Source organism: Carettochelys insculpta, chromosome 3, assembly GCF_033958435.1.
Source record: "Carettochelys insculpta isolate YL-2023 chromosome 3, ASM3395843v1, whole genome shotgun sequence".
NCBI lineage: Eukaryota > Metazoa > Chordata > Testudines > Carettochelyidae > Carettochelys > Carettochelys insculpta.
In genome coordinates this window covers 171379052-171397839 of record NC_134139.1, presented here as the reverse complement: position 1 = coordinate 171397839, position 18788 = coordinate 171379052, and positions in this window count along the sequence as shown.

The window sequence follows — 18788 nt, the reverse complement described above, 5'->3', positions numbered from 1 at the left end:
TATTTTCAAAATGTAAGAGTCAGAGAGTGGAGATATATAGTGTTTTGAATGTCTTACTCTTTCTTTACTTTTAACATTCAGCACAGTGCACTCCAGACAGTTGGTCAAATGAAAGCTTAGGAAGTGTATGCAGTAATGCAATCTTTCCATTGACTTCAAAAGGCTTCGGATAAAGGTCTAACACTGCAATTTTCAAAGGGTTATTATGTTACAAATATAAAAATCCTGACATACTACAGATAATGTGGCAAATTTTATCATTTCAGTATGGAACATGTTGCTGAATGTGAAAAAAATCATATTATGAAGAACAATTGAACACATAAAAAGGTAAAAATATATTAAACTTCTGTTTTCAATGTATATAGCACAGATTCCACCAAAGCTAAACAAATGGAAACAGGTAAGGTTTATCAAAACAAAAAAGCAGTCAAGTAGCACTTTAAAGACTGACAAAATAATTTATTAGGTGAGCTTTCATAGGACAGACCCACTTCTTCAGACCATAGCCATACCAGAACAGGCTCAACATTTAAGCTAGCATGGCTTTCTCTCTGTTACTAGGTAAGGTTTATGTTTAGTTTCAATACAAATTGGTCACATCAGTTTCTAAAGACTAAAATCTTTATGAATTTATTTTTCACACATTAGCTTTGCTATACCATTTTGTCTCTGTACTTTCAGTCTATTCCAACTTTTTAATATCTAAAACATTGGAAAAAAATAACAGGGGTCAGAGTTTGAAAGACACCCCCCCACCCCCGGCTTTTTTTTATAAATGTGGCCATCAGTTTTAATTTTAAAACAAAATATATTTTTGAAGAGGTTACATTTTCCAAAATCCTCTTTCATTTCATTCTAAACTAAGTCCTGGAGAAGCAAACACCTAATCTATGCTGCTGCGGGTGTGTGACTGATTTACAGGATTGGCTGTTAATAAATCAAACTCTTGCTTTGGGAACTGATGAAATACAGCTCCCCTGTTTTCACTTCCTCCAGCTCACATTCAGTGCATTAGACTCAGATGACATGCTATCAAAACTTCCATGAAAATAAAATAAACTTTAGTTAATATATACTGAACAGATCATGAAACCAATAACAAAAATTAAGATTAGAGACAAAATTTCTCATTAGTCAGAAGAACTAGTTCTTTTTTAGTCGTAGCAGTTTCATGAATAGTTAACAAATGTTATTGTGATATATAATTTATTCTCATAGAAAAAGGAAAATTAGTCAAGGAAAGTGATTTCTGTTTGAATTCCATGAAACTCTTGTATTTAGTGAACAATAATACCACGCAGAATTTTCTCTACTTTTTGTTAACAAGCCTGGCTTCAGTCTACCAACATTTATTGTACTTTGTTGTTCAACTGGCTTTATTTTTTTAAATAAATTAAACTTTCTGATACAGCTATTTCAGAATAACTTATTTCAAAATAATGCTGCTACACACAAAAAATGCATTTCAAAATAGCACTTAGCTATTTTGAAACACAATATCTACACACATAGAGCCCATTTTGAAATCGAGCCATTGGACACAATATTACTTATTTTGAAATAGGCTGTATTCTTTGTGGCTACTTACACTACAGAGATCTTTCGAAAGGAGTTCTTCTGAAAGAGTGTGTCCACACACAAAAATGTGTCTCTAAACAGCGATCTGCTCTTTCAAAAGAGAGCATCCACAGAGCCTCCACTCTTTAGAAAGAATGGGCAAGGGATGGAAAAATCAGGCCGCATGAGGACATTTATAGAAGATAATGCTGCCACTTCTTATTTACTATGTCGACTGAAAATCAGAACAGGCATTCACATGGCACTTTTGTAGCTGGCTTTGCAAGGTAATGGCTTACCAGATGTGCTACATATTCATGTGTGACTTCATGCTTCGGGCACTACTCCAGAGGACATGCATCCATGTGATGATGTCCATTAAAAATGTGTTAATAAAATATGTGACTGAATCCTTTGGGGGAGAATTGTATGACTCCAGCTCTGTTATACCCACATTTGGCAACACACTTCATGCTATAGGAGTCTCAGATGATAACCAGAACATATTGTTCATTTTAAGAACACTTTCATTAGTGATCTGATGAAACTTAGAGAAGATGCTAATATGAAATATCTAAAGATAGCTACAGCACTCAAATCAAGATTTAAGAATTTGAGAGGGATGTGGTGTGGAGCACACTTTAAGAAGTCTTATTAGAGCAGCATTCCTGTGCAGAAACTTACAGAACCCAAACCACCAAAACAGACAATCAACCTTCTGCTGATTTTCATGATTAAAATGAACATATGTTAGTTCACACTGCTTTGGATCACTGTTATTGCAATCAGAATGGATGTATGTCCTCTGGAATGGTGGTTGAAGTAAGAAGGGATATATGAATTGTTAGCAGCCCTAGTATGTAAATATCTTGTGACACTGTTTCCAACAATGCCATGAGAACACCTGTTCCACTTCCAGGTGATATTGTAAAGAGGAAACAAGCAGTATTATCTCCTGCAATTGTAAAAAACATCTGTTTGAACAATTGGCTGCAGTTATTTTTGTACATAATGCTATATTTGTAAGATCAGCTTTCAGCCTAAAGAGATGGCATTACAGTACTTATAAGATAAACTGAAAAATACTGTCATGGCTCAGATATCTTTTCAGACCACTCTTTGGGTATTCTAGGATGCATTTCATGAAGCCCCAGTAACTTGAAGATGTGTAAGTAATTTTTAACTTCTTCTTTCCCTATTATTGCTTTTAAATCTACCCCATTTTCACAGGCATTCACTGTATTAGCACTCATTTGCCTCCAAATTTCTTGGTGAAAATCAAAACAAAGAAGTCATTAAGCACCTCCGCCATTTCCACATTTTCTGTTAATGTTTCTTCCTTTATTGGCGTTTCTTCATTGTAATTGAAATCAATGTTCAAAAATCTAAAAACAAAATTCAAAATATTTAAAGTAATGGTATTCTATTATTGTTTAAGAGCACAATTAATTTTTTTAATTGCTTGACAAACCTACAACCTACACAAACTGCTCTGTAACATGCTGACATGAAATAGCTGACACAAATCACCCAAGAGATGGTTGTTGTACTTCGGTAATTGAAGAGTGATTCTTCTCTGAAGCATTTATAAATTGATTAAAACTCCTTATTGGATGAAAAATGCAATATAAACACTAATTCCAGTCATTCATACCCCACAGAGTTTACAGATGCAATAACACAAAACTCTTGAGGAGTAAATGCATCAGATAGTTATTTCAAGCTTTACAGAGCTGAAAAATAAATTGTTCCTTTCCACCAATAGAAGCTGGTCCAAACAAAGATATTCCATGGAAACTTTTTAAAAACCCTATAATAGAAGCTCAATATAAATTAATATCCCAAATTTAGAAACTTCAAGACCATCCTCACTGCCCCCCATTAAAAAAAAGTACCACAGTGGCTTAATGAAGCAGATAGAGAAATAAAAATATTTAAAAAGTGGAAGGTAAACCCTCATGAAGGAAAATAGAAAGGAGCATAAGCTCTGAAAAATGAAGTCAAAAAATATAACTAGGAAGACCAAAAAAGAAGAAAAGCTAGCCAAAGAAGAAGAAGGGCTAGACAAAAATTTGAAGAAGAGCTAGACAAAAATTAAAGTACTGGCATTTTTAAGTATATCAAAAGCAGAAAGCCTGTGAAACAACCACTGGGACCACTTGAATATTGAGATGATGAAGGAGCACTCAAGGATGATAAAGTAATTGTGGAGAAACTAAGGCTGTTTCTACACATGCCACTTTCCTCCGAAAGTGGCATGCTAATAAACAGCCTGAAATATGCTAATGAGGTGGGGATGCAAATTTCCAGTACCTCATTAGCATAAGGTCATGTGATTTGGAGTCCAGAAGACATTCTTCCAGACTCCAAAACAAAGTGTAGAAGCGCAGCCCCCAGGGGGTCTTCCAAAAGTAAGTCCTCCTTCCGGAGGCCCCTTCTGCCCAAAAATTTTTGGGAAGAAGGGGCCTCTGGAAGAAGGACTTCCTTCCCGGAGAACCCATGGGGGGGCCACGCTTCTACACATTGTTTTGGAGTTTGTAAGAATGTCTTCCGGATTCCAAATCACATGACCTTATGCTAATGAGGCACTGTGAATTTGTATCTGTGCCTCATTAGCATATTTCAGGCTGTTTATTAGCTTGCCACTTTCAGAGGAAAGTGGCATGTGTAGCAACAGCCTAAATGATTTCTTTGCTTTGGTCTTCACCACTGAGGATGAGAACCTGAACCATTCTTTTTAGATGACAAATCTGAGGAACTGTTCCAAACTGAGATTTCATTTGAAGTTTTGTTACAAAGTGATAAATTAAAAACTAATAAGTCACCAGGACCAGACTGCATTCATCCAAGAGTTCTGAAAAAAACTCAGATGTAAAATTTCAGAATTACCATTCATGGTTTGTAACCTGTCCTTTAAACCAGCTTTTGTGACAAATGGCTGAAGGATAAGTAATGTGATGCCAATTTTTAAAAAAATTTCCAGAGGTGATACTGGCAATTACACTCTGGTAAGTCTAACTTCTTTTCTGAGAGAACTGGTTGGAACTATAATAAAGAATAGAATTGTTGGAAACATAGATGAACATAGTTTGTTGGGGAAAAGTCAACATGGTTTTTGTAAAAGGAAATCATTCCTTAGCAATCTAGTAGAATCCTTTGGGTGCGGAGACAACACGTATACGGACTAGTGGGATCAAGTGGACATAGTGCACTTAGATTTCCAGAAAGCCTTTGACAAGGTCCCTCAGCAAGGACTCTTACATAATGTAAGATGCCATGGGATAAAAGTGCAGGTCATCTCATAGACTGATAAAGGGTTAAAAAAACAGGGATCAAAGGGCTGGAATAAAAGGCCAGTTTTCAGAATGGAGATAGATAACCAGTGATAATCCCCAAGAGTCGGTACTGGTACGAATACTATTTAATATATTCATAAATGATTTGGGAAAAGGGGTAATCAGTGAGGCAGAAAGTGTGCAGATGATATAAAATTGTTCAAGATAGTAAAGTCCAAAGCAGACTGTGAAAAGCTTCAATAAGGATCTGACAAAACTGTGTGACTGGGCACCAAATGGCGGATACCATTCAATGTTGATAAATGCAAACTAAAGAATATTGGAAAATAATAACCCTAACTATACATCATCATCGTCATCATCATCATCATCATCATCATAAATCTCTTATAACTCAAGTAAGAAATCGTGTAGAATCTGTGGATTGTTCTCTGAAAACATGCACTCACTGTGCAGTGGCAGTCAAGCAAACAGAACATGAGGAATCATTAAGAAAATTATATTTAATAAAATAGAAAATATCTTATTGCATCTTTAAGGATCCATGGTATGCCCACAACTTGAGTATTGTGTGCAAATGTGGCTGATCCATTTAAAAAAAACATATACTGGAATTGGAAAAAGATTGAGAAAGGGACAAAAATGATTGAAATACACAGCATCTGCCATCTGGAGAAAGATTAGTAAGACTAGTAGTTTTCTGCTACAAAAAGAGACTGCTAAGGGGGACTGGGAGACATAGCCCTCCATAACGTCATGACAAGTGTGGAGAAAGTAAATCTGTAAAAGTTATTTTCTACTTCCCATAACACAAGATCTAGGGGGTCACCAAATGAAATTAACAGGCAGGAGGTTTCAAACACACAAAAGGAAATATTTCTTCACAAAACACAGAGTCAAAAAATGGCATTCACTGCCAGAGGATCTTGGGAAGGCCAAGACTTTAACAGGGTTCAAAAAAGTGAAAGATAAATTAATGGAGGATAGGTACATCAATGGATATTAGCACGATGGGCAGGGTTGGTGTCCCCCACCTGGTGCCATGGCTGGAAATGGGCAACAGGGGAATGAATTGCTTGATGATTACCTATTGTGTTCATTATCTCAGGCTGTAGCTATACATGCCATTTCTTCCAGAAGCCACATGGTAATGAGCAGCCCAGAAGATGCTAATAAGGCATTGATGTACATTTCCAGAGCCTCATTAGCATATGGCCCATGATTCAGAGTCCAGAAGAAGCTCTTCCAGACTCCAAAATACACGTGCAGATGCATGACCTGCGGGGATCTTCCAGTAGGAGGTATTCCTTCCGGAAGATGCCCATGGGCTGCACTTTTGCACATGTATTTTGGAGTCCGGAAGATTCCAGACTCTGAATCATGTGGTCATAGACTAATAAGGTGCTGGAAATTTACATCCATGATCTTTATCATTAGCGTCCTTTGGGCTGCTCATTGCCATGCGGCTTCCAGAAAAAGTGGCATGTGTAGATGTGGCCTCAGGGTCCCCTGGCATTGGCCACTGTTGGAGGAGAACACATGGGGCTAGACTGACCTCTGGTCTGATCCAGTGTGGCCATTCTTATGTTCTTATTACCACACTTGTCTTTCTCATATCCTTGTACCAGCATGCCTACCACAACAATGTACACCTCTTTTTCAGTGGTTCACTGCTGTATTTTTCATTCCCAACTTGTGACTTACCACTGGCAATGTTAAAATGCTAACAGTGATCCTGGAGGACCCAGCCTACTCTTAGATGCACTGGCTCATGAAGCTGTACACCAACAACTTGGTATCACAGAGTTAAAATTCAGCTACCATCTCAGCAACTGCAGTATGGCAGCTGAATTTTCTCGTGGTTGATTAAAGGGAGGCTGCTATTGTGCATTCAGAATACACCTCAGTTGAAGACCCACAGGGGTAAATTTGCTGTCTGTGTTCCACATAATATATGTTATGCAAACGGGGAGAAGTTGCAGCTGAAATGGAGGATATAGGTCAGTGCTGTTCTTAGCCGTATGCAACATACGTGGCTGCATAGGTCACTTGACAGTTTGGAGCACCTAGTAGGCACTGCCCCCCCCCTTCCCTCCATGTCCCCCCTCAGGAAACTCATGTAGGGCCCCATAAGTTGTAAGGTCAGTCCTGGGGAAAGTGGACAGACTGCTCAGTTTGAACAGCCAGCCCCAAGAGCTATTGGAAGAACTCAACTTGATTTGAGAGATCACTTTAACACTGATTTATTTTCACAGGCATAACTACCTGCCCTGTGCTGGTTACTCTTTGCAGCCAGTCTGCAGTCATGTCCAGTGAAAGAAAAAAAATTGTAATTTAAAATATAATAGTAATAACACAAATTATTATTAAATATATTAAAACCTTCATGTATAAAAGAACAAGTGAAAATGTAGCCATGGATCAAGAGGTACTAAGAGATGGATTGTGGTGCACTATGCTCTACCTAGCATGGCTATTATGGGGCCTGTTAGGAAGTACGTTGTGCTCACTGGAGATCTATGAATATAACACTATCATTGCATCTATCAATTTTGTGGTACTCCCTGTACATTTATGAATGTAACATGATGGTTATCATCTGTAAGGTGTCACATTTACAACAGTATGTATGTGGGTGCTTTCAATATTGCTAGGCACCCTGCAGCATTTATTACGAACTAATAAAGATGAATTATTTTCCAAATAATATGATTTCATTGAGTTACAAAACCAGTGCAAGCAAAAATCTGGGCAATGTAAAGGTAAACACGTTAAAACATAATAAAGTAAGGTAACTCAACAGAAGGGGAAAATATATTAATGACCATTTTAGCTGCACAGACAGCAATTGTAGGTTTCACAGTTCAGTGTATGTGAAGCTGACTCCACTGCAGAATGGTAGTCAGGGATGCAGCCCCTGATAACAAGTGGCATATTGGGGTGGGGTGGGGTGGGGTAGGGGAATGAGGTAGGGAGGTGTGGTACTGGAATTCGCTATGGCCTACAAAGGGAGGTAAGACAGTGACTGTTGAAGCTATGGGTCCACAAGAGTCTCAGGATCTACTGCCAGAAAAGCCCCTGGTGCATTTCCCTCTGTGTTTCCTGCTGGGACTGCTGGGCCTTTCTCCTGCTCAATCATCCCTTCTCTAGGCTGTCTGCAACAGTCACTCTCCAGGCCCTATGCTCATGGTCTGACCCTGACCAGATTGCAGGGTCTCATTGGACATGTCATCCCAACTCCTCTTCCTTCTCCTCCCTATCTGGCTGCAATGTTCCACCAGGGTGGACAGGAAACCCCGCACAGTCACTGTGTCAGCTGCCACACACAGAATATCATTGTCAGTATCATCACAACAGAAAGTGAACCTTACGATTCAGAACTCCATTCCCTTACTCCCCTAAGGCTAAGTCTACGCTTGCCCCCCGCTTCAAAGGGGGCATGGTAATTAGGGTGATGGGAAATTACTAATAAAGTGCTGCAATGCATATGCAGTACTTCATTAGGCAAATTCTCTCCCCCAATAACTCTGAAGTGCCAACCTACAAAGTGCTGGCATGCTATGTAGCTGCACTGCTTTGAAGTGCCTTTACTGCCCACATACACATAATTTAGGGTGACCATCGATCCCACTTGTAATGGGAGTGTTGTATATTTGAGACCTCTTTCAGCTGTGCCTATTTTTTAAAAAAACAACAAAGGCCATGTCTACACTAGCCCCCTCCTTTCAGAGGGGGCATGTGTATGAAGGATAACAAAAGATGCTAATGAGGTGCTGACATGAATATGCAGCACCTTATTAGCATAGCGGCAGCTACACGTGATTTGAAAATGCCACTTTCAGAAAAAATGCTGCAGCTGTAGACAGAGGCCTTTCGAAAGGATCCCCTGACATCGAAAGCCCCTTCTTCCCAAAACCAAATGGGAAGAAGGAGCTTTTCTCTCTCCTCCTTCTAATACCCTTTTAGGTACTTGACAGCTGCTATCAAGTCCCTTATCAGTCTTTTCTCTTCCAAACTAAACAAACCTAATTCTTTCAGTCTTCCCTCATAGGTTATGTTTTCTAGACCTTTAATCATCTTGTTGCTCTTCTCTGGACCCTCTCCAATTTCACCACATCTTTCTAAAAATGCAATGCCCAGAATTGGATGCAGTACTCCAGCTGAGGCCTAATTTGCATGGAATAGAGCAGAAGAATGACTTCTTGTGTCTTTCTTATAAGATTCCTGTTAACGCACTGTTCGTTCCAAGAGGAGAGACAACATGTATCAGATTCACTGCTGTGTGCAGTGAGCGCAGGGAACAGTGATTCTGCAGAGTGACCACTATGGGCAGCTGCAGCAGGAACACTGGCACAACATGGAGACAAGGTGCCAGCCACCAGACAAATAAATGCCATCCCAGCCACCCTTCATGAACCCCACAAGAGATCCCCCCACACCCAGCAGCCATGGTGAATAAAGAAGAGTTATTCACTTCTTCCCATAACAGAAGAATTAAGGGTCGTCAAATAAAATTAGTAGGTAGCACGTTTAAGGCAATCAAAAGGAAATATTTTTAAGGCTTTTATGTAAATTAGGTGGTCATGGGATAGGAGGAAAGATCCTTTCATGGATCGGGAATTGGTTAAAAGACAGAAAACAAAGGGTGGGAATAAATGGTAAATTTTCACAATGGAGGAGGGTAACTAGTGGTGTTCCCCAGGGGTCAGTCCTGGGACCGATCCTGTTCAACTTGTTCATCAATGATCTAGAAAATGAGGTAAGCAGTGAGGTGGCAAAGTTTGCAGATGACACCAAGTTGTTCAGGACAGTCAAAACCAAAAGGGATTGTGAAGAACTACAAAAAGATCTCAGCAAACTGAGTGATTGGGCAGCAAAATGGCAAATGAAATTTAATGTGGGTAAGTGTAAGGTAATGCACGTTGGAAAAAATAACCCAAATTACACGTACTACATGATGGGGTCAAATTTAGCTATGACAGATCAGGAAAGGGATCTTGGAGTTATAGTGGATAGTTCTCTGAAGACATCCACGCAATGTGCAGCGGCAGTTAGTAAGGCAAATAGGATGTTAGGAATTATTAAAAAAGGGATCGATAATAAGACAAAAGATATCATACTTCCCCTATACAAAACTATGGTACGCCCACATCTTGAGTACTGCGTGCAGATGTGGTCTCCTCACCTCAAAAAAGATATATTGGCATTAGAAAAGGTTCAGAAAAGGGCAACTAAGATGATTAGGGGCTTGGAACGGGTCCCATATGGGGAGAGGCTAGAGAGACTGGGACTTTTCAGTTTGGAAAAGAGGCGATTGAGGGGCGATATGATAGAGGTATATAAAATCATGAATGGTGTGGAGAAAGTGAATATAGAAAAATTATTTACCTTTTCCCATAATACAAGAACTAGGGGACACCAAATGAAATTGATGGGTAGTAGGTTCAAAACTAATAAAAGGAAATTTTTCTTCACACAGCGCACAGTCAACCTGTGGAACCCCTTGCCCGAGGAGGCTGTGAAGGCCAGGACTCTATTAGGGTTTAAAAAAGAGCTTGATAAATTTTTGCAGGTTAGGTCCATAAATGGCTATTAGCCAGGGATAAAGTATGGTGCCCTAGCCTTCAGAACAAAGGCAGGAGATGGATGGCAGGAGATAAATCACTTGATCATTGTCTTCTGTTCTCCTTCTCTAGGGCACCTGGCATTGGCCACCATTGGCAGATGGGATGCTGGGCTGGATGGACCTTTGGTCTGACCCAGTATGGCCATTCTTATGTTCTTATATGTTCTTATGTTCTTCACACAGCAAGCAGTGGAACTCCTCGCCAGAGGATGTTGTGAAGGCTAAGGCTATAACAGGGTTCAAAAAAGAGCTGGATAAATTCATGGGCCATAGGCACATTGATGTCTGTTATCCAGGCTAGGCTGGAATGCTGTCCCTACCTTCTGTTTCTGGAAGCTGGGAATGTGTGACAGGGGATGGAGCATTTGATGATTAGCTGTTCTGTGCATTCCCTCTGGGGCATCAGGGATTGGCCAGTGTCAGAGGACGGAATACTAAGTTAGATGGACCTTTCATCTGACCCAGTATGAATGCTCTGATGGTCTAAAATACAAATATTTCTGTGCTGTGCTTAGCACAGGAATTTTTGTTAAATAGTCAATACTTTTAGTGGCATGTCACATGACAAAAAGCAAAGAGAAACCTCCTTCAGACTTCTTCCCATCCCACACCCCCACACCCCTCCATACATCCTGAACATACCTCTCCCTTTAAAAGTATTATTTTGACACATGGAGTTTCTGATTTTCATTTGATTGAATAATACTTGCATGAAAGAACACCATTCAAAAACAATAGCAAGGGCTGTGTTTTTATGCAGTCTGCAATACATTCATTCATAAATATTAAATTGGAATTGCCAATATTACCCCCCAAAAGAGCTGTCAGGAAATGTTTATATGCTTCTTATTCTCAAGGGACCAATCTGATCCCATCTCTGTAAAATGTCACTGACCCACCTCAGCAGTTACTGGAGCCAAAGTCAGGGAATTTCACTCCTTCTGGTTGTACCAGCAAAATAGTTATCCTTTTTATTTATGCGATGATTGTGCTGGTCAGAAGAGTTTGTATAAGCTCCCTGATTTTATAACTGTTAAAAATTCCACTTTTATTGCACTTTATAATTTATGTATAGCCTTTGGAACATGCTCAAAATTGAGGCAATTGCCTCATGCTAGACCTATTAATAGTCAAGTAAGTAGCGATCTTCAAATATAATTGAGTTACAGCTCAACTGAGAAACCACAGAAGACCTTGTCATCTTTCAAAGCTTCCTTTGTAAAAGTTGGGAAAAAACTTCCTAAGTAAAATCAGTTTGTAATCTGTGAGGCAGCCATTTTATTCCTGAGTCTTTGAATAGACCAGAATTTTCTAGAAAGATACATGGAAGTTTTGCACTGCATATGTGCCAACCAGAGAAAATTCTATACCCTACCTTTTTTTTTTTTTTGGAGAGTTTTGTTGTTTCAACAAGGTATGTTACTTAGTATTTTTATCCACTGATTTCGCCCACCACCACCTCAATTAATTTTAAAATGCAACTGAAATTGAAAAACAAGGGTGCTTTAGGCATGCAGATTAGATAGAATAGAAATGACAACGTGCAAGTTATACTTCAGATAATTAAATAAATCAAATCTGTTTGGGGGAACACTCAAAGAAACCCTAGAAAATTAAAAATTTTCAATGATCAAGGTGGGATATACCTCAACATATAAAAATAATTGAGCATGAAGTCCTATTATGATACTGTAGCTGGGAGGACTAATTCAGTCTTTAAATGGATAAGCAGGGGAGTATCAAGTAAAAATAAGGAGGTGGTAGGATCTCCACATACAGAATTACTGTGATTGTTCCTAAAATACTATGTCTTGTGCTGGTTTCTTGGAAAGGATTTATAAAATAGCTACAAGATTGATCTGAGGTCTGCAAAACATTACTTTTGGTGAGAGACAAAAGAAGCTCAACTCATTTTGTTAATCAAGAATCAGGTTAAGAACCATTGGAACAATTCCTAGAGATGTGGAGGACTCTACATCACTGGCAGTCTTTGAGACAAGCCTAGGTATGTTCCAAGAGGATGCTACAGTTCCACACCCATGTAACTGGGTGCAAGTCTTTGGTCTGAGTTATGCAAAAGGTCAAAATAAAACACCATCAACAGACAATTGTAGCCTTCAGTCTATAATGTCCATATTTTTTCTTATTAAATTTTAATCAACAATATATTCTTAATAGAATTATTTAGAAATGTTATCTTAATTCATGTTAAATTTGACCTATTTTTCAGTCAGCCTCATAGGAGGTTAGAACCTTTGCCTGGTAATTGGATGAAAGGTTCAGCCATTCTCATCTCTAGAACCTAACAGCATCCAATGAAGGGAAATAATTGAAGCATTTTGTCTTAGCCAACTCTAAACACACAGGCGCAATCTAAACCTCTAATTCAAATCATCATCCCTCATGCTACAAAAGTCAGTCTGCCTTCAGAGACCCAGTCAGCTGCTGTATAACTTTGGACACACTTTAATTCCCTTGAAGTTTTTGCTGTGAAATTTCCTGGGCACCTAACTTTTGGCTGTTGGGCCTGCACCCTGCTTTCTTAGGCAAGCACTCAGATACCTACCTCTCAGGTAAGCCCTGCTTAGTTCCTAAAACCAGCTGAGTTAGGGTTAGTTAGGGTTGTTCATGCTTGGATCAGGCCATTGGACTTGATGACTGCCTGTGGTCTCTTCCAACTTTTATTGTCTATGATTCTATGAAGATAGTCAAGTCCTGTCTATCTTACCTCTGGAGGTAGATCTGTTATATGTGCACTGAGCACAAAAGAGGTTGGCTTCCCTTATATAACTCTTAGCCCAGCAGTTAGGGTACTCACCCCTATTATAGGGAATCCAATTTTAATTATCTACCCTGCCTCATAAGGACACTAGGTTTGAACATAGTCTCCTACCTCTCAAGTGACTGCTCAGACCACTGGGACATAGAATCACATTTTCTCTGACCCAGTTCATATTTAATCCTTTAAACACAAAGGGACAGTTTCAACAGGAGGGATTTCCCCATAAAACTGTACCTTAATCCGGCAGTTAGGACATTCACTGATCTAGCATCTCCCACATTCCTTGTGAGTGTCCAAACCGCAGGGCTGAAGTTTATAAGTAAGGCCTTCCACTCCATTTTGTGTACCATTAGGCATATGCCACTGATGTTCTTGCAGTAAGTAGCTAAGGTTCTTAACCTCGGGAGAGGGTTTCTTGTTGTGAACCTCAAGTAGAGATAAATGCCTAAGTCCTTTTGAGTGGTAGTGCTTAGGACACACACTTTTCTGCATCAACTATTGGTCAGTTGTAGGTGGCTCCCCACTCAGCATTTTGTCTTTCTGGAATCACATTATTGGGTGACCATCTCTCCCCACGCACTGTATATGGAGCCTGGACACCTAACTCAGGGTTTATTGACACCACGAGCTGGTTTGTAACATCTTTTCTGAATCTAGCCCCATGTGACATATCAAAGGGTCTGATCCCATAAATCCTCCAGATGGGAAAATGCCACCGAGTGCAATGACTGATTTTGCCAAGCCTACATGTAGTGGGAAGTTAAGAAAGGCTCCATCTCTCATTACCGTTCCTTGGAGACTTATTTGTCATCATTAATTACTGTTATACTATAGCTGCTTTTGCTTTTGGGGAACCAGTTTTGCAAATGTGACCATCCATTAGACTCTTATCTCTGTATGGTTCTCTCCTCACAGAATGAACTGTTGCTTGATTATAATTTCTGATGATATACATGAACCAAAGCTTACATGATATCAATACACTTGTCCCAATGCCATGTATGTGATTACAACTGTACACCACATATTTCACAACACTTGTTAACTCATTCGCTGACAACCCATGATGACAGATGCTTTGATAACACTTGTATAAATCATCATTCCAGTAGAATTTGGAATTATTGGGAATGGAAAGTGGCTCAGTGCCTCACTGAATGTTTCCAGGTTCTAGTTTACTCATATGGCAATTCCTTTAGTGAAACATAATTACACACTGCTGTGTTCTAATCATCTGTAACACAAAACAAATAAGTGTAATTTTGGGTATATTTAGCTCTGAGTATATTCTTTTACTGATCCTAATTATCCAACAGGAGGACATTTCCCAAAAAATTAAAAGAAGGGTCATGTGGAAGAGTGTTTCTAGGCACTACATAAATCAACATTATTATTTGTAGAGTGTTAGAAAAGTACATGGTATTTTAGAAATACGTAAATGACAAGTTGTCAAAATCTTGCCTCACTTATAACCTACAGAACCCATCTTTACATGAAGAGTTACAATCTAGGTCAGATAGCACCAGGAAACAATGTAAACAGTAAACAGAGTAGGCAAAATTAGTGAGGCGATCACATCTGGAAAACTTTATTAAAGCATTTCAATCCCTCTTCCAAAAACCATATAATCTGATTTTCAACAGGATATAAAGAGAGGTAGCAACAAACAAAGCAGTTGCAGAGGGGAGGAGGAAGAAAGGGTTGCAGAATTAAGGTGACGGTTATTCAACCATAGTATAGAAAATCATAAAGAATCCACAGAAGCTTTGTGTTTATTTGTTGGGCTGGTAAATAACATTACTTTTTAAAAATGATAATGGAATCAGGCTTTAGGAGAGATTTGAGTAAGAAGAGTGCAGTGGCTTGGCAAATGGAGATTGAGAAGCTATTCCAGGCATAAAGCTTCTGGCACAGTGCTTTCTTATGGACCCTGCAGATATCTCTTAGGACATAGACGAGAAAGACACATTGAGATAGACAGATTTCAGAGGTTCTGAGTCCAGATGCTAAATTTATTCATTCAGAATACATCTGCACTACAGCAGGCTTTCGAAAGAAGTCCTTCCAGAAGATCTCTTCCGAAAGAACTTCTTTCAAAAGAGTGCATCCACACACCAAAAAAGTGGATTGAAAGAGTTATAGGCATTTTCAAAAGAGAGTATTCAGACCACCCCTTGCTCTTTCGAAAGAACGAGCCAGGGATCAAAAAATCAGGTGTCATGAGGACTGCTCTTTCGAAAAAAGGGCCCATTGAGCATCTACACACATTTTCTTTTGAAAACAGCAAGCAGTCCTGTGGCATCTGAGAGACTTACAGATATTTTGGAGCATAAGCTTTCATGGGCAAAGACCTGCTTCATCAGATGCATGAAAGAAAGCTTTTGAAATAAGGAGCTCTTTCTGAAATGGGAGTGGAAGAGTGCATTTGAAAGGAGTGCTGTGTTATTTTGATTTAATTTTGAAAATATATTTTTTGTGTGTAGCTGCACCACTGGATATTTTGAAAGACCCCTTCTTTCAAAAAATATTTTGAAAGCACTTGTTAGTGTAGACATGGCCACAGTGAATTCATTCCATCCTAATCCACCCATTGTGTTGATAACATAATAAATATAAACATCTTACTAATATACCTTGCTTCCTCAAGAATATTGGAAAAACTTGAAAATGGAAATGAAAGGAATATATTTCATGGAGAAAGTAAAGTTACAAAGGAAGAAACAAAAGGATTTAGTGAAAGCCTCAATTTCAGGTAAGAAAGACAGAGAAGAATTCAAGACAAGCTCGAAGATGTGATCTGGAGAGACTCAGAGAATGAGGGAATCACCTTATCTTAAGTTGCTTAAATTTTTTATTTTCCAGTAGTCACTTCATAAAAAATATATAAAAATGGCTACGTCTACACTAGCACACTACATCGAAGTAGCCTATTTTGATGTAAGAACATCGACATAGGCTACTTCAATGGATATCATCTACACATCCTCCAGGGCTGGTGACATCGACGTTCAACATCAAAGTAGCGACAGAGAACATCGAAAGGAGCCTCCCCGGAAGGAAATGTGGAGCGTCCACACACACAAGTGCTCCCTGTCAAAATAAGGGGCCAGCAAAGCCCCAAGCCATTCCCTTAAAGGGCCCCTCCCAGACACACTCGGCCTGCACAGCACAAGATCCACAGAGCCAACAACTGGTTGCAGACCCCGTGCATGCAGCATGGACCCCCAGCTGCAGCAACAGCAGTAGCAGCCAGAAGCCCTGGGCTAAGAGCTGCTGCACGTGGCAATCATAGAGCCCTGCAGGGGCTGGACAGAGCATCTCTCAACCCCTCAGCTGATGGCCACCATGGAGGACCCTGCTATTTCGACGTAGTGGGACACAGATTGTCTACATACGCCCTATTTCAACTTTGAATGTCGAAGTAGGGTGCTATTCCCATCTTCGGATAGGAATAGAGATTTTGACGTGTTGCCACCTAACGTCGATTTCAACATCGAAATAGCTCATGGCACGTGTAGACATGACGCGTACTATTTCGACGTTGTGCCAGCTACTTCGAAGTATCCAGCTAGTGTAGACGCACCCCATATGAATAAATACATGGAGATACACATCTCATAGAGCTGGAAGGGACCTCAGAAGGTCATTGAGTCTATTGCCTGGCTCTCTTGGCAGCACAAACATTTTTTTTTAAACCTACTTGCCCCAGACTCCTAAACGGGCTTCTCAAGGAGTGAGCTCGTAACTCTGGGTTTAGCAGAGCAATGCTCAAATCCCTGAACCATGCTTCCCTCTATGCTTCCCAGGGACCCACTGGATCACTGCTCGGAAGGTTACAGAATTTATGGAACAGAAAACCTTGTCCTTCTGACCAAGAATCCCAGTGTAGGTGGGCTTCAGACACCTCAACTGTGATGCCTTTTCTTAGAAGTTTTATTAAGAGAAATAAAGTAAGGATTATTCAAATTAAATGGCCTGCATACCAAATCTAGTCTCAGTGCTTCCTTTTTAAAAAAGAAGAGCTGGTACTCAGCTGGCTCCCCATCTCCTTTCCCCAGCCAATCCCAGCAAGTACCAGCCCAAAAAAACACGGTCTAGTCTTATACTTATCCAAAGCCAAGCTGGACTTGTACATCTGAATTCTGTTACTATAAGGAACTACAATCATATTTTTAGAGAATGTAGTCTCTTCCCCCAGCTTGGCCTGTTTTGTTTATCACTCCATCCTGTTGGCAAATGGCATGACAGACAACTCCCTTTGGTTTCAGGTATTTGTTTGCTTTCAACATTCCTCATTGTACTTTTCAGAATCTTTGAATGTTCCTGTCTTACCATGATAATCTTCTTGTCTTGTAGTACATGCCTTGTCTATGTTCCAAATCCTTTCATTGCTTTGAATGATCATTTTGTTCGTTTCACCTCTGGCACAATTTAAAAGAGTATTTTTGAAGGTAGATATACTTTATATGTCTCAATCCTTCATATCGCATCACACAGATTAACCTTTTCTTTTCCCTTGGTTATCTCCAGACATCTTGCTTTTCTTGAGCTATGTGTCAATCTCAAACCAGTTCACTCTGGCTATGTCTACACTAGAACGCTGCTTCAAAGTAGCGTATTTCAAAGAAGAGACATCAAAATACGCTACTTGGATGCGTAGTGTCTACACAACCGCCAGGACCAGTGCCACCAATGTGCAACATCAAAGTAGCGCATGGTGTGTGTGGATGCAATATGCGCTGCTTCAAAGTTGGGCCTGCTACTTTGAAATAGCTGGCTAGTGTAGACACGGCCTCTGTGTTTAAAGTTGTATGTATTATGGAATTTTCATAATACATTCATAACATTAACTTGATTGTGTCAAATATGAATCATGGATGGATTAGACTAATCTGTCACAAGTTCTTAATTGTGATAGAGAAGGGTGGGAGAGGAGAGGATTTTTGAGGGAAGGTGGTAAGTTTTATGGTTGGTGATACACATTTGTAAGACTAACACAAAAGGTAAATGGTCAGTTTGCCCATAATCAGAAATTATTGGATCAGAAATATGTAAAAACAAATATTGAGGAAAAAGAGGAGGAAATGCAGGATGGAAATTGAAGGATGTGAATAAAGAGGAGAAAGAAGAAAAACAGATATCAAGTGAGATGCTGAAGGCATGGTCAGTAGGGCAGGACAAGAAACAATAAAACCCAGCGCCCTGGAAGTGCAGATGTTTTACTGAGTGAAGGAGGAAGTGATCAATGAGATCAAAGGAAGCAGAATGAATATCATTACACAGAAAAGAACATTTTTCTTCTGATAAGCATGGTTTGAAATATAGACAGATTGACCAGTGAAGGCTCAGGAGTCCTGCTTCTGTCTGTAGGGTACTGAACCAGGCATCCAGAAAGGGCAGAACCAAAGAAAGTTAAAGGAGAGGAAAAGTAGGCAACAGAAATAGCAAATTTGAGTAATTTGCAGCAAAGGAGAAAAATAATATGCAAAGTATCTGGTGAGATAGATAAGGTTATGGAATATGA